The 14,029-nt window shown below is 45.7% G+C and overlaps 1 protein-coding gene across 2 annotated transcripts in view; it reads left to right on the forward strand.

Moving 5' to 3' along the window:
- Positions 1–11,448: 11,448 nt before the first annotated feature.
- The window catches only part of STON2 (stonin 2), a 156,010-nt gene continuing 153,429 nt past the window's right edge, over positions 11,449–14,029 (forward strand). For both annotated transcript variants that reach the window (XM_059182622.1, XM_059182623.1), the window contains exon 1: positions 11,449–11,603. The gene's annotated coding sequence lies outside the window, so the exon portion shown is untranslated. The remainder of the gene's footprint in view (positions 11,604–14,029) is intronic.

Below are 14,029 nucleotides of genomic sequence, written 5' to 3' on the forward strand. Positions count from 1 at the left end.
TGGGAGTTTGCTGAGAGAGGCCATTGCAAGGGCGACCTCAGAGCCCAGTCCTAGAGCCTCTGTGTCTGGGAAAGGGGAGCGTAGGGTGACCCGGGAGCCTCAGGAGCCTACAGATGCCTACAGATAGCCCCCATCTCCCCCCGCCCCCCCCAAGGGCGGTCTCAACCCCGCAGGCCTGAGCAGTTACCTGGAAGTTTCCGCAATCCAGTGCAGAGCTGTCCTCTATCAGATCGGAATCTCTTGGATGAGGCCCAGGTGTCAGCATTTCGAAAGCTCCCAGTTGATTCCAGGGTGCGGCCAAGGTGGGAGACCTCTGGTCTTAGCCTTGCAGTTAAAGTCCCCGGATCTGTAGCATCTCCTAGAAGACTGTTAGAGATGCGGCATCTCGGGCCTTCTCCTGGACCTAGTGGTTTCAGAACTTGGTTTCCCTAAGATCCCAGGAGAGTCCTGTGTCCTTTAGGGTTTGGTGAGGCCAGGAGACAACGCACAGGGCCTTGTAAAAGGTGTGGAACGCTAGCCAAGCTCCGGATCCTTGCGTGCTCCTCAGAGGTACTTAAGGAAGATAAGGACCCACTCCTTTTAGAGTGTTGTGATGATTAAATTTGACACCACCTGTAAAGTGCCTGGTCCTCCGCACTCAGGAAATAGGAGCTCCTCGTTAGAATTGAAAACTGTTTTTGATCCTGAGGCAGAACCTGTTCAGTCGGCCAGCCTGATATGAACCTGTGCTGCCCGAGCTTCTTGTCCAGTTCATCCCTGGCCCCCACCAGCCTCCGATGGCTTTTCTCTCCAGGGACTCAGACATGGAGACCAGAAAGTCTGTGGCTCAAGCCAGACAGTCTCTGATTCCAGAGACTGTTTTGTCTGTTCTGTCCAGAGACTGTTTTTCCCGCTGAAATCATGTGATTGCTCCATCACTGAGAAAAGGAAAACAATAACAGGGAGTGGGTTCTTGTAATTGCCAAGAGAGCTGCAGGTGGGAAGCTCTCCTGAGCCAGCTGGAGAGAAGGGTTTGGGGAAGGGGTCTGCCGATCTCTGCCCACCTGGGCTTCTTGATTGCAGATTAAACCCAGATTATGGGTCTGAGAAGCTGTGCGAAGGTGCACCTGGACAATGTGGGGAACAATATGCTGAGAAGGACAAGTTCTGGATAACGTTAAGCATCGCTGTGCTTTTAAGGGTCCTGCAGCTTCAGCCAACAATGGTACAGTTTTGCTTTGTTTTTGTTTTAAAGCACTGTTCATTCACTTAACAATTCATTAAGCATTTTCTTTGTGCCAGGCATTGCGTTATCTCATTTCATCATCAAAGTTACGCCTTGAGGCTGGTATTACACTTATTTTATATGTAAGAAAATAGGCTCAGGGGCTTGGTTCAAAAGCCCACCAGCCACTGAAATTCAGATGAAAACTTGGCCAGACCTACCACCCACTCTGGTTCAACTCACCTGACTGTTGCAGCTGTGCGAGCCGGAGCTCTTGCTAGTTGAAGGTCAGAGGCAAGAGGGATTGCTTTATCATTCTTTGTGTGTTTTCCTCCTGGGGTTTAGAGGCATCATCTCCTGAAGGCCTCTGACAGTCCCTTCATCCTCTGAGAGGAAGGATGTCTGTTCCACAATGATACACCATTCTGTATTCGTCTGCAAAATACAAGAGTTCAAAATGATGCACCTTACTCTCAGCTTTCTGTTGAAAAAAACACTTATCAGGAATGTCAGGAAATACACAGATGACTAAAAAGGAGACATCAGCCCCGTTTGAGAGGCATAAGCAGAAAAGAATGAGCTCTGGCCCCAGGCTAGTGGCGAATATGGAGTGACTTTATGGGTCAAAAGGAGGGAATTCAGGCAAAGGGGACAGCATAGACAACAGCACACAGAACGTGGAGTGTATCTATCTCTGTGTTTTCTTTTTTCCAGTTGCTAAAAGGCAGGTCCCTTGAAATAAAAGTCAATTGGGATTTTTAAGAACAAATTTTATTTTGAATTTTAAATGAATTCAAAATTATATTAATAGTATTGAATAATTTCTGGGGATTTTTAGAGAGGGAGCAAGGCGGGGGAGGTGCAGAGAGAGAAGGAGACAGAGAATCTGAAGCAGGCTCCTCACCCAGCACGAGCCCCCACACAGAGCTCAGTCTCATGACCCTGGAATCATGACATGAGCCAAAATCGAGAGTTAGATGTGCCAACCAGGCACCCGAGTATTGAATAATTTCTAACACCATGTGCTAGCCACCATCCTAAACACATACTGTAACTTAACTTATTCACTCTTCGCAAGGACTCATTTTACAGGTGAAGGAATTGAGACACAGAGAGGCTAAGGAACTTGCCAAGGGTCTTAAAACTCTCACATGACTGAGCCAGAATTCAAACCCAAGCCTCCTGGCTATCAAGTCTGTGGTCCTACCTACCTGCTATATTGTCTCTGAGATGCCAGATACCCTAACATATCCGTGCAGCCTCTGTCGATCTCATTTTTTTTTATATTTTTTTAAAAGATTTTATTTATTTATTTGACAGACAGAGATCACAAGTAGGCAGAGAGGCAGGCAGAGAGAGAGAGAGAAGCAGGCTTCCTGCGGAGCAGAGAGCCCGATGCAGGGCTCGATCCCAGGACCCTGAGATCATGACCCGAGCCGAAGGCAGCAGCCCAAACCACTGAGCCACCCAGGCGCCCCTGTCGATCTCATTTTTTAAAAAGACTTTATTTATTTGAGAGAGTACATGTGCACATGTGCAAGTGCAGGGAGGGACAGGGGGAGAGAATCTTAAGACAGCCTCTGCTGAGCACGAACCCCTCGGTGCTCAATCTCATGACCCCAAGATCCATGACCTGAGCCAAAACCAAGAGGTGGACATTTAACTGAGAGTCACCCAGGCGCCCCTCTGTCAGTCTCATTTTGGAAATTCTTTCTTATAATTTATTTCTGGTGCAGAACAGGACTATATCCTAGGAGATCTGCAGTCTGCTACAGACATCTGTGTAGTAAAATAAGGATAATATCTAAAATTTATCGAGTATCTATTATGTGTCAGAAATAGTGCTAAATTCTTTATAAGTATCTCCTCATTCAACACTCACGCGTATCCTCCGATATATGTATATTATTATTCCCACTTTATAAAATGGAACCAGGGCTCGGAAACCAAGCTTGCATCCCACTACTGGGAGGAGGCAAAGCTGGGCATCTAAAATCAGAGTTCTCCCTCTCAAAAATACTCCCAAGATGCTTCTATCTTGGGGGGGGGGGGAGGTGTGGTATTTAACTTTCCTCCTTTTTAATTTTTTTATATTTCAAGTAAAACTAATAAACATAACTATTATTTGTGTGCAGTTTTGCATATCACAAAGACTGTCAGGGGTTCAATCTCTTTTGACTCTCCCAGCAACCTTATCAAGGTAGAAAACACATCTCTCAGCCCTAGGTCTTCTCTTGAGCTCCCAGTCTAATCCCCGCATTCCAAGAATGCTGTCTCTTTCATTGTTGACCACACCCCTGCCTGCTCACCACTGCCCCTAGTGGGGAGGAGAGGATGAATGAGAAGAGCACAAGGAACATCCGTCCTGGTCTACATGGCTGAAGACTGACCAGGGAGGGCAAGAGGTCACTGCATAGGTCAGAGGCAAGAAAGGATCCCAAGCAAAAGGCCTGCTGGCATTGTGGAGCTGGAAATCCCTGGGAGGAATTCACCACCCCTAAAAACCTGCTGAGGAACCCATGGAGAGCTTGGGTTAACAGCCCTGGGTGCCAGCACAGAGTGGAGAATGCATGGCCCCCACCCCAGCTGCCTTCAGGCAGACCGGAACAGCACTGCGGTTGGAATATGGCCAGTCAAGACCAATGTGTGGGCTACCCATGAAGCTAGAGCCAAAATTTGGCAGAGAACTGTCAGTAACCCAGAGCCCTAAGCTCATCCTGTGTGTGACGTGAGAGTCACTCCAAATCAGCATGCCGACACCATCCAGGTGGCCCAGTCATGGGTAGTCTTGCAAAGGAAGTAACGCAGAGACCAGTGAGGCAATCTGTGCTCCAGGTCACTCTCCTGGATGAAAAATCCAGCCACGAACAACTAAAGAGACCCCCTAGGTATGAATCTAAGAGCTTTACAGGGCCTCTCATCAATCCCATGTGCAGAATAAAGGGTCCAAGAGTGTACGAAGCAAGAAATGTAATGAATGAATGAAGAAATACATTTGGATCCTTACCTAGGCTCAAGATACCCCACCTAGATACCATGTTAATCCTAGCCAGTCTCCAGCACTAAGAGGAAAATTGTAGGGAAAGCCTGTGACCCATGTGCCCGTCAAAAGCAATACTGCAAGCAATACAAGTACTTTTCATAGTTACGGACAAGTCCCAGACTACGCTGGTGTTGCCAGCCTCTCTTGTAGCTAAGAATGGCCATGTGGCTTAGTTCTAGCCAATGGGATATGAAGGGGAGTTTACTAGAGGAGGAGGAAGGGATGTTTGAGAATGATTTTCCTCCCTGATAAAGGAAAAGTTTCTCAGCTCAGTCCACTTTCTTCCTTTCTTGTATATGTTTTTCTCAAGATGAGATACCTGGAAATGTGGCAACCATCTTTCATTCACAAGACAAGCAGCTTAAGATAAAGCCAAAAAGCCAAGGGTGGGAGAGCCGAAACAGCCTACGTCCTTTAGATGTCATGGAGCGTTGTAGCTTGGAGCTGCCAGCATCCAGACTGTTCATGTCAGGTAATTACATGTCTTGACTGCTTGAACCATTATGACTGGTTCTTCTGATACTTGCTGCAGGAAAGCATTCCTACCTAAACATAGGCTTAAGCATCAAAGTTCAACTCAAGCATGTGCTAGACACTGATGCCCAACATGCCAAGACCGAAAGAATCTGGAAAAGGAGCTTCTAGTCTAGAATGAGATACATACACAAACATATATGACCCTGTGATGCCTAGTAACTTTTGAAAAAGTGCATAGGTTCAATCAGTTAGCTAAGAGAATTCAATCTTGTTTGGCCAAGTACGACTGCCAACAGACATTCATGGGTGGTAGAAAACATTCATTATGGACCTGCCTCTCATTCACAGAGATCCAAGGACAGACAGGACTACTACAGTCCCTTCTGTCTCAGACCTCCCTTTTTTCCTCTGATTCTCCCCTCCCTGTGTTCCTCAGACTTTCTGCTGCATATCTAGGTTCCACCTGCCCCTTGGTGGTTGCTGTTTATGGGGTGCATTTCTAATTTCATCCTGGTTGGGTAGCAGAGGAGAGTTCTTGTAATTGGCACTTTTTTTAAAGGTTCTTCTTAGGATTCAACTTGGTTCAAAAAAATTCTTCATAGTAGAAGAGCTGAAACTTTTTTTACTCAATATCAACTTTAACTAGGGCATACAGTCAATAGATTGCTATATTCTAAGTTTCCCTTCTCATCAGGTGGTAAATGGAATAATCAAACAGGCAAAGAGGACAGAACACTATTTCTCACAAAAAATGTCAAGATGACAAAAATACTTGTTGGAAAGGGGATCCAATGTTACAAGACGCAGGAGGCATAGACAAGGGGTACCTTTGTTGGGTTGGAAGAGTCAGGGAAGTATTCACAAAAGAGTAGCTTTTGTGTTGGGACTTCAAGGATGATTAGAAATGTATTAGGATACTTTGGTGTAAATAACAAACTCAACTTGAAGTAGTTTAGGAAAAAGACTTAATTGGAAAGATACTGGGTCTCTTTCACAGCGTAAAGGGAAAGAAAAGGGGAAAGAAGAGGGGCAAGGAAGTAGCTGGTCTGCAGCACAATGGAGTGGAGAATCTCTCTTTGCTTTGTTTGCCTGTTTCTCTCCAATCTTAAAGCAGAGGAAAAAGTGATGCCGATTTTTTCTCCTCATAGGAAATTTTGAGGAACTCTAGCTGATTCACCTTGGTTCATGTGATCACCTGTCGACCAATCAGCTGTGATAAGAACTGTGGAGTCTTGTGAGAACTTGCCCGTGCCTGCCAGAGACACACGGGTGAGGCAGTGGAGGAAAAAAGAAGCAGGTGTTTTGGAAGGAATCCTGTTGTCATTTGGAGCTGGCATGTCTTGCGTGTGCGTGCACGTGTGGATGTGTGTGGGTTTGTAGGGTATTGGGCAGATAAATAGAAATGAGCACAGAAGGGACATGAAAGATGATAAGGTGGGTGTAATTGGTGAACAGCCTGCCACGTAGAGGGAATACTACAGAGACATGAGAGTCTATGGTGCATTCTGAGAACTGCAAATAGTTCAGTATCGGTGGAATAAAGTTGGAGAGGGTAACAGAAGCTGAAATCGGAGAGGTGGGTTAAGTCTGATCCAGGAGGATCTTGTAACCCATGGTAAGGCACTAAGACTTCTTCCTTTAGGTAATGAAGAGCTATTGAAGGATTTTGAATAGGGGAGTTAGATCTAACATTGAGTTAGATCATTCTGATAGCTGTGAGAGGGAAGGATCATAGCGCTGTTTACAGATATGTGGTACCCAGCATGAGTAGACTTTAATGGTACAGAAGCTGGTTGTAAGCAGAATGGAAAAGGGACATTAAATTTCATTAGCTCATGTAGCGAGACAGTTATTCTTTTTGCAAAATTCTTTTTTCAGTCTGTTTGATTTAGCCAAGGAGAAATGATCAGTTTGGTGCTGGTATGTCTTTAATACCTCTTTAAGTCTTGATAATCTTTCTCCTTATGAAAGAAAGAGTGGGGCCTCAGAACTTTTGGCAGCCTACAATAGTCAGCTAAGATTAGATAATGTGGTTTTACTTTCATTGTACTATTTTTGTGGTTAACGTTCTATTTATGGCAAGTAATACTTGTTTATCATAGATGACAATGAGATAAAAATTGCTTTTCAGTGAAGTTGAGCAAGAGGAGAGCCAATGTAAAGAAAGAAGTACATGATAGTGCAGACGGTACATGGATATGGAATGACTGGTGACAGTGGGACACCAAATTACTGAGGTTTGGGATACCCTAGGAAAGAAGAAAAGAAGATTAAATACAAAAGGCCAATAAGAAGGATATTGCAATAGTAGAGGTGAGAGATTTTAAATTCTTGAGATCAGAGAGACTTATCTTATATTTATTTTGTTTTGTCCTCAGGAATAAGCCCTGAGGGCCCCCAGAATGACTGTCTAGTCAGTTCCCTTGTCAACAATCCAAAACATTGTCACCTATGGTGAGTTGGATCCTGATATTAATTCATTCTTTCAAACTTCCAATACAAAGTTCTCAAAACTTCCAGTACACCACCTCAAATCCCATTTTGGAAGGTGAGCAGTATAAATGAATTATGTTTTTAAAAACACTTTAAAAGCTCCTACTCATCCTTTAAGTTTCTTTAGCTTAAATGTCACCTCCTCTGAGAAACCTTCCCTGATTTCTCTGTGTACACCCAGTTGCTCCTTGCCCTGAGCTTTCAGTGAACCTTCTTACACATTTAGGCCAAACTTTGCAGAACATTTTCTTTGTGTCCCTCTTCATTAGGCTCTAACCTTCCCAGTGACCCTGTCTTTCTTTTTACCCATAGCTCCAAGGACTGTTCTGGCACAAAAATAAGCAGGAGCTCAATGAACATTTGTACAACAAATGAATCTTGCTGTGGAGACATAACATTAAGGAAGAACATTTAGAACGTCATTACATTCTATTGATTTTAAATTCAATGAAAGTTCAAAGAAGAGAAAAATGAACATGAACTGGAACGTGTATTGAAGGAGTTATGGATGTTAGAAGGCTTGGGTTGGAAACAGGAAATATAAAGATTCTTTAGCATCGCTTCATCTTCCTAATAACAAGATTTCTCACTCAATAGTGTGTGTGTGTGTGTGTGTGTGTGTGTGTAACACTGAAGGGAGGGAAGTAAGGAGCTGGGTCCTTGGGAAGGGTTTCTCTTGCGTCTTCTCCTTGTCTGCCTTCTTGAGAACTACCTTTTGGAATTTGGCTGACATTGTCTACTATCCCTCTTCCCATAATTCCACAGAATGCTTGTCCATAAATATTTGTGGAATGGAAGCATCCTACCATAAAGATAAAACTAAATTCTATATTATTGACTGAAGTTCATTAAGAGTTCATAGAAGGAAGAAGGGTAGGAGCAGTGAGATCTTATTGAAGGATTTCTAGCAGATACAGGCTGGGGTCAGGCTATAGAACCATAAAGACATTGACTCTCCCACTCTGATACCCTCCATTATTTTTCTATATTGCCAGTTACGACGACTTCAGCAAAAACTTTAAACCAGCAAAAACTACACTGACAATAGAGTAGCCACCAGCCACGTGTGGCTATTTATATTTGTATATTATATTCAGTGGTACTAACCACATTTCACATGTCCAATAGCCACATGTGCATGGTGGCTTCCATATCAAATAGCTCAGATAAAGAACATTTCCATTAACATAGAATGTTTGATGGGACAGTGCAGATCTAAGGAGTAAATCCCCTCTACGTTGCTGAAGGTGGGAGCTTGAGGGCAAGACACACCAACTTATAACTGTATTTTACAGGCTTTTCTGTTCCTCTACACTATTACACCGTTAGCTACTAACACTCTAAGATTTAACTAACATTTCCTCCATTGATGGTTTCCAAACTCTCTGAATGCCCGCTGCACATATGTTTCATTTTGCTTTTTACAACTCAGTGGTTTTTAGTATATTCACAAAGTTGTGCACTCATAACCACTATTTAAATTCAGAACATTTTCATCAACCCAAAAGGAAACCCCATATCCACTCAGCAGTTGTTCTCCATTTCTCCTTCCCCTGACTTCTTGGCAACCACAGATCTGCTTTCAGTCTCTACAGATTTGCTTACTCTGGATGTTTCATCTAAATAGAAACATTCAGTATGTGGTCCTTTGTGTCTGGCTTCTCTCACTAAGCATAATGTTTCCCAGGTTCATCCATTTTGTAACATGTATCAGTCTTCATTCCTTTTTATGGCTGAATAATATTCCATTGTATGGATGTATCACATTTTGTTTACCTATTCATCAGTTAGTGGAATTTGTGTTGTTTCAATTTCATAGCTGTTATAAATAATGTTGCTAAGAATATTCATGTTCAAGTTTCTATCGGGGCATATGTTTTAAATTCCCTTGAGTATGTACCAAGGAGTAGAATTACTGGGTCTTGTGGTAACTCTGTGTTTAACTCTTTGAGGAAACACCAAAGCTGATTTTCTAAATCAGCTGTGTCATTTCATCTTGTGTATATTTCAGACCTCATTCTTCTCTGTAGCTGACAGTGCCTAACATACAGAAACTACCTAGTCACTATTAGACTGGGCAGAGGATCACTTTGGCTCATATCAAACATCCAGGAAGACTGGAACTACAGGATGCCTTGTTGAACAGCACTGGGGTATGGTTCCAGTCTCCTTAATGCCTCTCTATTACCTATAAGTAATTTCATTCAGACAGTTCAAGTTTATTGAATACTTAGTACTGAGTTCCTTGTACTAGGCCAGGCATTAGTGATAATTAGTTGGAGGGATGGTCATGTAAATGGATCACTAGAATATTGTTGCTTCGTACTGGAATAAGAATATAACAGGGACAAGGGGATCACTACCAGGACATTTTCATTGAGTCTTGAGTGCTAAATAGAAGAAATGCAATGCAGGAGGCACAGCCGAGCAAAGTGTTTTGCGAGATGAGATAGGGGACAGACAGATTCATAAGCAGTTCCTGCCCACAAGAAGGTTCCAGGGTGGCCATAGTGGAATCCAGATTCTTCTTTCTCTTCTCATCCTTCAGAAGGTCGAGTTTAGTGCAATGCAACCAGGGCTATCGATTTAAGAAATTATCTTGGGTCAACCTAGTTCTCTACCTTAAATAGCCTTTCTTCTTCGGAGTGATAGTGTGACCAATCCAAATGGAACTTATGCTATGGCAAAAGCCACAGCTTTGGAAAGTGAGCAACTGGAATGATGGGCAGATGTCTCCACCTGCGTTTGAAGCTTGGACAGGGATACTGGTATAAGAACCTTCTTTACACAGTCGGTTTTGCTCTGGTGTTCTTATCAGGTGAGGCTCCACCCAGCCCAGTCCATCTTTTCAATATAGAGTCAACGGATCACTCGTCCCTTGATATAACTTGGAAAACGGAGCTAATTCCTTGTAGGGTCCTGGGCTTTTCAAAGTAAATGACGTTAGGCTCAACTAGGGTACAAATTAAGCTGTTCAGAGTAGGTCAAGCTGGTTTTCACTCCAACCTTTCTCTACCAACCCAAACTTCTCCTTCTAGAGTTCTATCTACATAGGAGAATATATAGAGAGGAAATACTTGTAGGAAGATGGCTACATATTTGCTTTCAAGGTATTTCTGCAACTAAAGTTAAAGGTGCTAAAATAGAAACGGTGCTACTTTTTTCTACTCACTGTTACTTGGTTGCTAAAATGGGGCTCCTTTTATGAGTGATAAAACAAAGTTTTGGCAGCATCCTGAATTTATAGTGGTTGTTCTTATTCTTTAGAAAGGCCCAGCTCAGGTGAGACAAAATGTTGGGAGGGCTAAAGAACTGTGGGAGAAGATATGGAAGACAGGAACAATTTTAATTCCCTACGCTCTCTCTCCCTTCTAACTTGTGCCCCTTAACTGCAACGTGGTGACTGCTGGTGTGTCTTCCAGATGAGAATCTCTCACACTGCCAACTGATGTCACTTGGCCACACGTTTCACAGGACATGTGGACATCCTGAGGCCAGCTGTTTTCTGTACTTCTGTATTACTATATCCAAAGCACTTAGAAAAGTGCCTGGCAAACAATGTGTGCCATAGAGACGTCAGGGTTATTATTATTGTTACTATTACCATTATTATTCAGCCTTAGCTCCCTATCTAGGTACTGAGGTCCTTGTAAGTGAAGATCTATCTCACCATCTTCCTCGTTCTTACTAATTTGTAAACGTGTCGGACCTCACACACGTCGCTTCCCTTTTGCGAACTCTGGTTGGACCACATAGAGATAGATAGTGCGTCAAGTCCAAGCCAAGTTCAAAAACACAATTTGGCAACCGCTGTTTACAACCCACCGTCCTGCTCATAAAAACAGGAAATCAAAACCCTGTAGGTTTTTGCAGGAGTGAGGCCGCAGAAGCAAGGATCCCCCCGGTCCAGCCTTGGTATGAGGAGTGGGAGAGACTGCAAGGCGATCCCCACTCCTCGCCACCCCATGCTTCTCGTCCTACTTTCCACTTCATCCCGTTTCTCCACAACCGAGCGCAGAGGGGCAAGATCCCGGTTTCGTGTCTGGATCTCCGCCCGGAGGTGCAGCGGGGACGAGAAGCAGCGGCGCCGGGGACACCGGGAGCAGGTCCAGGCGGCGCCCCGCCCGTCCCACCGCCCCGGCTCCCGGCCACCCAATCAGCGCGCGTCTCGGGCGCGCGCTGCGGCCAATCAGGAGCGGCGGGAGCGGCGCCAGGAGCCCGCGGGCGCGGAGCGAGCCAGGAGAGTCGGGAGCAGGCGGCGGCGCTGCGGCCGCGAGGGAGGGCAGCGGAGCAGCAGGGCCAGTCGAGGATCCCCGCGCCAGCGCAGCCGGCTCTGCCGCGGCGGCGTTCCGGCCGACGCTCGGGACCCTGCAGCCGGTGTCGCAGGTAACAGCGCCCGCGTCCCGCGGTGGAGGGCGAGCATGCCCCGCCGGTGGGGCTCCGCAGGTGGAGCGGGCGAGGGGTGGGGGTGGGGGCGGGCCGCCCGCGAGGTCCTAGCGCCGCGGGTGCTGCCCCTCGCTTAGCGGGCCCCTGAACCTCCGCGCGTGCCTCGGTCGGAGCCCGGGGCAGGGGCGACATTTCCACCAGCCGCAGGCGTCCGGGGGTGGGAGGGGGTGAGGTGAGCCCGCCCAAGGGGGGGCGAGGTGGAGGGGGGTCGGGAAGACACCTGCGACTCCCTCACCCTACGTGGACACTATTTGCCGACGGGTGTCTTCCCCGAGATGTGAGTCCCCGCGACATCTTTGTTGGCCCGTATAGGGAGGCGACAACAGGTGTCCCTGGGGACGGTGCTTCCCCCGCCACCTCGCTCCGCCCCGAGTGAAACTGGGTCTTGGCGTTCCACTCCACCTCCGGGGTGTCCGGAGACGGGACCCTTGCCTGGCCTCTCAGGCGCGCTGCCCGCTGGACAGCGCCCAGAGGCGGCCTGGACCCGGCAGACCCTGGCTTTGGATGGAGTTTCCTCCGCACGTTGCCAAGCAATTTGCTGGACACCCGCCTCTTACTGGGTGAAGAAGAGTTGAAGATGAGAGAGATAGAGACAGAGAGAGAATGAGAATGTGTTAAGTGCATGTGTTGCCCCTATTGGAAGGAGCTCCCTGAGGGCTGTGGGTAAATCATTAACTGTCTCGTGCAGCTACTTGGCCTCTGAAGGGGAGAGACACCCTTTCTCTCAGGCAGGTCATTTGTGCCCTCTGTGCCTCACTGCCCTCATCTGTAAGGTGGCCATAAATAATTGCTCCTGCTCCAAGGACCTGCTCCATAGCGTCCTTTCCAGGATTAAATAAACCAATGCCCCCACAACACCAAGCATAAGGCTGTACGGAGTGGATGGTCTTTTAAAGAGTAAATCAGATGTGTCCTGCCTGGCCCAGTGACCATTTGCAGCTCTGAACAGCTTTCTAAACTCAAAGGGGGAAAAATGCTATTATTAATGTTACTGATCCTATTGTTTAAAGGTAATACATCCTTTGAGGAATTAAAAAAAAAAAAAACTCCATTGGACTGGTGAAAGAGATAAATGGATTCCAATTAGTAACTTAGAAAAGCTTTGTAAACCTTGAAGAAATTGTTATGAATGTCATGTGAGAAGAATATCTTGTTTTTTTTTTGTTGTTGAATGCTCATCTTTGACTGGTATGGCTTAAGGGGAAGGACATGCAGGTTCTTATACTTTACAGTCCTCCCTTGGACAAGTTGAAAGAGAGGGAAAGGAAGAGAAAAACAAATAAAAAGCCCAACCTCACAACAAAATGCCAGCAGCTCACAGAAACCTAAAATTGCCGTTCTTACTTTCGGCGGTTATTGCTGTGTCTGACCTGGGTGGTCTGGTTTAGTTCTTTGCCACTGTGTCGCTTTTCTGTCCTTGTTTTCTTTCCCTTGTTCACTTACCGAAAATATCAATATGTAGCTGATTTACTTGGAATTCTGAACCTTCTGCTCCTTCACATCCTACCCTGTGACAGACCCAAAAGGTCCTGAGGGCATCGTCAGTGAGAATCTGCCTGTCTTAGCTCACCGCCACACTACCTGGGAAAGGTACAGGCGGAGGGCTACAGTTCTCCAGGCGCCCCAGTGCTTTTGCCAGGAACCTTTAAATAAATCCATCCACTTAGAGAAAGTGATTATCCTCTCAGGGGGTAAGAAGCCCACTTCCAGATGCAAGTCTTTCAAGTGTCAAATTAATTCCACAAACTTTTAACTTATTGATAAGAAGACTTTTACTCTCTCCACCAGAATGGAAATGGGAGGGTCAGAAAGCTTGGTGATGGAGGAGGGAGGGAGATGTGTGGGTCATGGGAAAGATTGCTGAGCTCAGAGCCAGCCCCACACTTGGTGAAAACTGTTTCTGTGGCTGATGGCTGGGAAACCTGGACAAGCTGCCTTGCTTTTCTGAGCCAAAGTCTCCCACTCTGTCAAATGAGGGTTTAATTTTCTTTCTTTCTTTCTTTCTTTCTTTTTTTTTTAAGAGAAGTTGTTGTTCTAGGGATGGTGCTAATGAATAGGAAGTTCCCAGCAAAGTTCCAAGGACACAGTTACAGATCTGTAGCATCCAAATGGGATCCTACAGGAGTCGATCAGTTATACCTAGGAACGAGAAAAGACTTGATTGAGGAAATAACACCTGAACTGAGTGTAGAGGGATGAGCCAGTCTCCTATGCAGATAGGACTGAGGTGGGATTGGAAGGAAAGGTAGAGCAGAGGCGAAAGACATTCCAGACAGAGGGGTCTGGGGGATCAGATGTGCCATAATGGTCAGCGTAGGCAAAATAACAAATAACCCCCAAATTTCAATGGCTTACAAGGTTTATTT

Source organism: Mustela lutreola, chromosome 7 (assembly GCF_030435805.1).
Source record: "Mustela lutreola isolate mMusLut2 chromosome 7, mMusLut2.pri, whole genome shotgun sequence".
Classification (NCBI taxonomy): domain Eukaryota; kingdom Metazoa; phylum Chordata; class Mammalia; order Carnivora; family Mustelidae; genus Mustela; species Mustela lutreola.